Genomic DNA, 6,344 nt, shown 5'->3' with positions numbered 1-6,344 from the left:
TTTCGGTTGTCGCGGAAGTAAGCGGAGATGTGGTTGCGGCTACGGCTGATTTCGAGCCGAGAGAAAAGGGTTTCTTGATATCATCATTCATAAGATAGGCAGCCATCATATGCATTTGTATGTTTTGCTTGAGTGTGCATTGTTTTGGTTTCCCTATTTGTTTAACTATGCTTATCTGCTATTTGCTCTATTTGTTGTATTTGTATCCTATCTGTATTTTCCTTATTTGTATTGTATGTGTGTGCAACTGAGAGATCCCTTATGCTGGTGGTAGTGAAGCTGAGGGTTATTTTCCTGATGTGATTATTTGATTGTTGATTTGATTGAGTTGTTTGCGCAAGAGGTCATGGTTGGTTTCTATTTTAGGTTTTAGTAAAGTATGAAAAATCAAGCTGGTTCAGCATAAACTTAATGAACCTATGTTTGAAACAGGTTGGTCATTCATGGAGTCTAGAAAACTTTCAAGATTTTCTTATAAGAAAAGAAAGGGTTCTGGATTTTATTTTAATAATAAACCGTTCGTTTTCAAAAAATTCATAAGACAAGCGATGATCATTGTGCTTGAAAATAATTTTTTTATTAAATATCTCCTTATGGCAATTCTAAAAATGCGTGGTGAGACCATGTGGTTAGGTTCTTACCCCCTACAGTTTTACCTTTTCAGGAATCGGATGAAGGAGCTTACGAAGAGTTTTATTGCGTTTTATTTATACGATGTTGTTGTTTTAATTAGATAATTATTCTTCCCTCGCCTTTGTTATTATAATATTGTACGAGGGATAGGAGTTGTATGTTATATATATATATATATATATATATATATATATATATATATATATATATATATAAGCTACTTATGTAATAAGTTTTGTATATATGAATATACTTGTTTGTTTTCAAGATAAAGTATTTTTTTGATTTTTCAAAAAAAAAAAAAAACAACGATATGATTTCAAGTCAAAGGCTCTTATTTTATTATTAAGTATATGAAGTCGTCGTAATAGTTCTTGCTATCAGAGTAGTGCCGCTGAAAGTGTGACATTTTGATAGTGAGGGTGTTACAGTGGCAACAATAGCCATAAAAAATTGCATGTAGTCACAGTAACTCAACCCTGAGATATTAACATCGCGTAATCCTCAGTAACTTATAACAGAATAATAATGATAATGGTTCCGGGACAAGAGCAACTTACTGTACTCAAAGAAGAACTAAAGAACGTAGTAATAGCAGCTTCAGTGATGACGGAAATCCTCAGCGGCAATTAAAGCAACAACGTAGTGACAACAACATCATCCCAGAAATAGAAAGAATGAAAAACCAAAAGCAAGAACACCCTTACCAGCGGCAGTAGTGCTAACTCAGCCAGTTTCGGTAGTGTTTTTCGGTGACGACATCACCATTTTCTGGTGACAAAGGCGCGGTGGCGCGGCTGGTTTCTACTTCGGCAGCAGTGGCTTCCCCTCAGCTTTGCGGGTTATGACGGCGACGAGCCTGGCTACAACAGGGACAGAATCCGTGAGGACAAGCTCCTCCTCCTCCTCGAGCGTCAACGACGACTGTGACGAAGATCCCTCCAGCGACGGCGTACAGTGCAGCAGTGACTTCTTCTCCTCCAACTCGGCAACGACGGATCCTGGCAGCTCTACGATGGTTCGGCAGCAACAGCGATTAGGCTCGTCGTCTCCCTCTTTAATTCACGATCTCTCTCTCTCTTTCTCCCGCTCACTTCGACAGCAACGGTGGTACCAGCCCTGCCGACGCTGTCTCCCCTTCTCCTCTCTTATTTTCTTCCCTTTTCCTCCCACTTCGCAGCTCCCTCTTTTCTTTCTTTCTTTCTATTAGGGGAAGGGGGTTGGTGCGTGGCTAGGGTTTTAGAGTGTGTGTGAGGTGAGTGTGTGTTAGAGTTTTAGGGTTTGTTGTGGATAAAAGAGGGTAATGGTAATTTGGTAATTGTAAACAAAAATTAGGGATAATGTAGTAATTAAAAACTAATTTTAATTCAACAACAATTATATATAAAAATACTAGTTATTTATCAATTTAAAATTTATTCACAAATAAATACTTTAATTCAAGAATTAAAGATAATTAAATTAATTTTTTTATTCATAATAAAGTTTAAAATTTAAATATTCAAATTAAAATATATAAAATTTTTATTTTTTTAATTACTAAAATTTTAAATTTTAAATACAAAAGTTAGCCAATTAATATAAAATTTTTTTAAAAATATAATTTTAATTAAATATATTAAATTATAAATAATTTATTATTTAATTTTCTTCTAGAGTCTTACATAACTAAGCTTCTTGTGCTATCAATCATTTATTATCAATGATTGAGAATGAATCTTAAAATTTGATCTAGTAAGTCCTTAAGATACAATACATAAGTATGATCTACCCTTTGTTAATGGCTTCACGTTGATAAATATCAAATACAACTTTATAATCTTATTCACAGAATTAACTAACACTAAGTAGATTATAAAAGAATCCATCTGCTAACAATACATTAGATATGAGATGAGAATCAACCTTACCCACATTATCGAAACCCCAAACTTTGGTTTAAATTCTATTTGCAAACTTTACTAAGCTATTGTTCCTAGGTTTGAAAAGATTTCATTCTTTCTTTTTCCAGTCATATGCTTTCAACATCCATTATCGGTGGATCACTTTTTCTTTTTGGATATTTGAAACTTTAGGCACACAAATTTATAACTAGATTCGCTTTAGATATCCAAATGTACTTGGGTCCTTGTTGGTTAGTTTTTAAATTTCTTTTTGAGGTCTTTAAGAACACATCTTTTGTAATTTTTTATAAACGGTCTTCTGATGTCTCTTAAAACCCTTCATTTGAGGTTTCTTAAATAGTCTCTTGGGTTTATCACCATTCTATTTTTTGAATCAGAAATACTAATACCGCTTAGTATCATGTCTAAGTTTTTAACTTACAAATATTATAAACATACACATCATTACAATTCCTATTCATCTTTACAGAATTATAGTAATAAAGGTGAGAAAAAACTATAAGTAATATATATACAAACAAAAACAACATAGCTAAGAACATTGCAAAAACTTCATAAGCTTTTTTGTCCGTCCTGAAAAGAGAAGTATGTAGGGAGTGAGTGATGCGTGAGTATCTTATACCCTTTTTCTAGTTATTTTTATATTATTTTTTGTTAGATTTTATCTACTTTTACTTGATTTTAGTGCAAAAATCACATTTGAATGCTACTTTGAGTTTTTCTTGTATTTTTATGGTTTTAGGTGAAATTTGGAGCAGTTTGTAGAAGCCTGGAACAAGAAAGGAAAATACTGGCAACACCCTCCCTGGGCGCTGAACGCCCACCTGGCATTTGGCGCTAGCAGGGGAGCACAAGACCAGAAGCGCGCTTCCCTTCTCTGGCGTTCAACGCCCAATCCTAAAGTTAAACGCCAGCAGCAGCCCATTTCACACCTCTTTAGGCCTCCAAGTAGATTTAGCACTTATTAGCCTTATTTTATTTTCTTTTTGTAATATTTATTTACAAACAATATCTTCCTAGGTCTAGCATTTATTATTTAGGTTAGTATTTAAAGAAAAAGAATAGGGTTCAAACATAAACTTCTTCCTTCCGCACTTTTCAGAATCCTGTTTTTTTTGTAAGTTATGAGCAACTGAACCTCCTGGTTATTGGTTACTTATTTCTATGGATTAGAACTATTATTCTTCTATTTTAACTAACGTTTGATTTAATTCTAAGGTGTTGTTTTTGTTCTTAATCTTATGAACTGGGTGAAACGAGAGTATGACCCTTTTCTACATGAGCTCTTGTGATTCTCGAGAGAGTTATCTCGCTTGAACTACAGCTTAAAAACGCTCCTCCTAAATTGATAATTACATAAACTAATTGGGATATGTGACATATAATCTTGTTAGCTTTGGATAATTAGGATTTTTGTGGCGTTAAACTAGTTTTCTAAACTTAACCCTCTAATTGGAATTAAGTGACCACTAGAGTGGCGTTTGATGAAGGTTAGGGGAGATTAAATCACTAAGAGATTAGGGTTTAATCACTTATGGTTTGCCATAGAATGATTCACTCATTGTTAAAATAGTTGGTAAGACATTTTAATCCGGAAAGATAAACATCTCCGAAACATTTTAATTAACTGTTTTCTCATCATTATTTTACACCAACCCTTTCGTTGCTTTTCTTTATTATCTTGTTTTATGCGTTTTCAACAACAGCTCCCTTTACTGTTTGCTTGACTAAGTCCAACGGGATAACCAATGCTTGCTCAGTCCGACAACCCTCGTGGGATCGACCCTCACTTATCACCTAAGGTATTACTTGAATGACCCGGTGCACTTGTCGGTTAAGTTGTGCGAGTTCTAATTTTGTGCACCAAGTTTTTGGCGCCGTTGCCGGAGATTGTTCATGATTGACAACTACCGGTTGGCTTGTTGCTTAGATTAGGTATTTTTATTAGTTTTTGTTTAATTGTTTCTCTTTTTAATTTTCGATTCCTATCTTATTTTTTTCCTAATTTTCAATTTTTATCTTAATTATTTTTCTTTAATTACTTTTATTTTAATTTTCAAATTTTCAAATTTATTTATTTTTCCTTATTTTCAAATTTTCTTTGCTTCAGTTATTTTTTTTCCATTTCTGATTTTAAGTTTAGTGTTCACTTAGTGTTTTATCTTTTCTTTTCGAAAATTCTTGAATTTTTTTTACTTATTCTAATTTATTTTCAAAATCTTTTTAGGTTATTTGTTCATCTTTGTTTTCGAATATTTTTGTTAATTTCTCACTTTATTTTATTTTATTTCTTTCTTTTAGGATATCTCACAGGGAGTGCTCTATACTTTAACATAGAGACTCCCACTTTTTTTTATTTCTTGTTATTTATGAGCAGGAACAGGGACAAAGAACCCCTTCTTGATTTTGATCCTGAGCTTGAGAGGACCTTAAGGCGGTGTTTGCAACAAACTAAAGCTTACAAAACCGGAGAGAATCTCACGGAAACCATTGAGAAGGAAGTTGAAGAGACCAATATGGCAGCTAATGGAGGAAATCCGAATGCTGAAGAGCAAGAAAGGAAGATGCTTGGCTCATACACTGCACCCACTGCTGACTTCTATGGGAGCGGTATATCTATACCTGCTATTGGTGCCAATAATTTCGAGCTTAAGTCTCAGCTGGTCACTCTGGTGCAACAGAACTATCAGTTTCATGGACTCCCATAGGAGGACCCCAACAAATTCATATCTAACTTTCTGCAGATTTATGACACTTTTAAGATGAATGGAGTGAACCTTGAAGTTTACAAACTCATGCTCTTCCCTTTTGCTATAAGGGACAGAGCAAAGCTATGGCTTGATTCTCAGCCCAAGGAGAGCCTGGACATATGGGACAAGGTGGTCGCTGAATTTCTAACCAAATTCTTTCCACCCCAGAAGCTGAGTAAGCTTAGAGTGGATGTTCAGACTTTCAGACAAAAAGATGGAGAGTCCCTCTATGAGGCATGGGAGAGATACAAGCAAATGATCAGAAGATGCTCCTCAGATATGGTTTTAGATTGGACCAGGCTGTAGAGCTTTTATGATGGCGAAGACGCCTAAGGAGGCAGATGAGCTTATTGAGATGGTTTCTAACAACCAGTACATATACACTTCTGAGAGGAACCCTGCAAATACTCGGACCACTCAAAAGAGAAAAGGCATGGAGGTGGATACACTGGATGCCATTTTGGCTCAAAACAAGCTCATGTCCTAGCCGACAAGCATGATCTCTCAGCACTTGACTAGGATGCAAGTTTCAGCTGTCAGCACTCAAGATGCATCATATGGTATGACTGAGAGCTACACTCAAGGGGACGTGTGTGATGATGCTCAACCCACCATGGAGGAAGTAAATTACATGGAAAATTCCTCTAGAAATTCCAATAATGATTCCTATGCAAATACTTTCAATCTGGAATGGAGGAATCACCCTAACTTTGGATGGAGGGAGCAGTAGAAGCCTCAACAGGGGTTCAACAATAACCAAGGTGGAACAAATCAAAATAGGTTCAATAATAGACAGTTCCAACCCTCTCAGCAGCAGATGAAGACGTCCAAACATAGCCTCTCTGACTTAGCCACAATAGTCTCTGACCTTTCTAAGACCACTCATAGCTTTATGTAAGAAACTCGGTCCTCAATTCGGAACATGAAAATACAAGTAGGTCAGTTGAGTAGCAGGATACCTAAGAGACCTCCCAACACTCTTTCAAGCAACACAGAGGTAAATCCAAGGGAGGAGTGCAAATCCCTCACCCTGGGCAAGGAGGCCGTGCCTAAGGAA

General features: G+C 35.6%; 1 non-coding gene across 1 annotated transcript; it reads right to left on the bottom strand.

Annotated features, from left to right (window-relative positions):
• Positions 1-5,464: 5,464 nt before the first annotated feature.
• LOC112793286 (small nucleolar RNA R71) lies at positions 5,465-5,573 on the bottom strand. The gene has a single exon (XR_003197986.1). It is a non-coding gene; the product is annotated as a small nucleolar RNA R71 (small nucleolar RNA).
• Between the last annotated feature and the right edge of the window lie 771 nt (positions 5,574-6,344).

This window comes from Arachis hypogaea, chromosome 3, assembly GCF_003086295.3.
Source record: "Arachis hypogaea cultivar Tifrunner chromosome 3, arahy.Tifrunner.gnm2.J5K5, whole genome shotgun sequence".
Lineage (NCBI taxonomy): Eukaryota > Viridiplantae > Streptophyta > Magnoliopsida > Fabales > Fabaceae > Arachis > Arachis hypogaea.
This window is presented reverse-complemented; position numbering and strand designations above follow the sequence as displayed.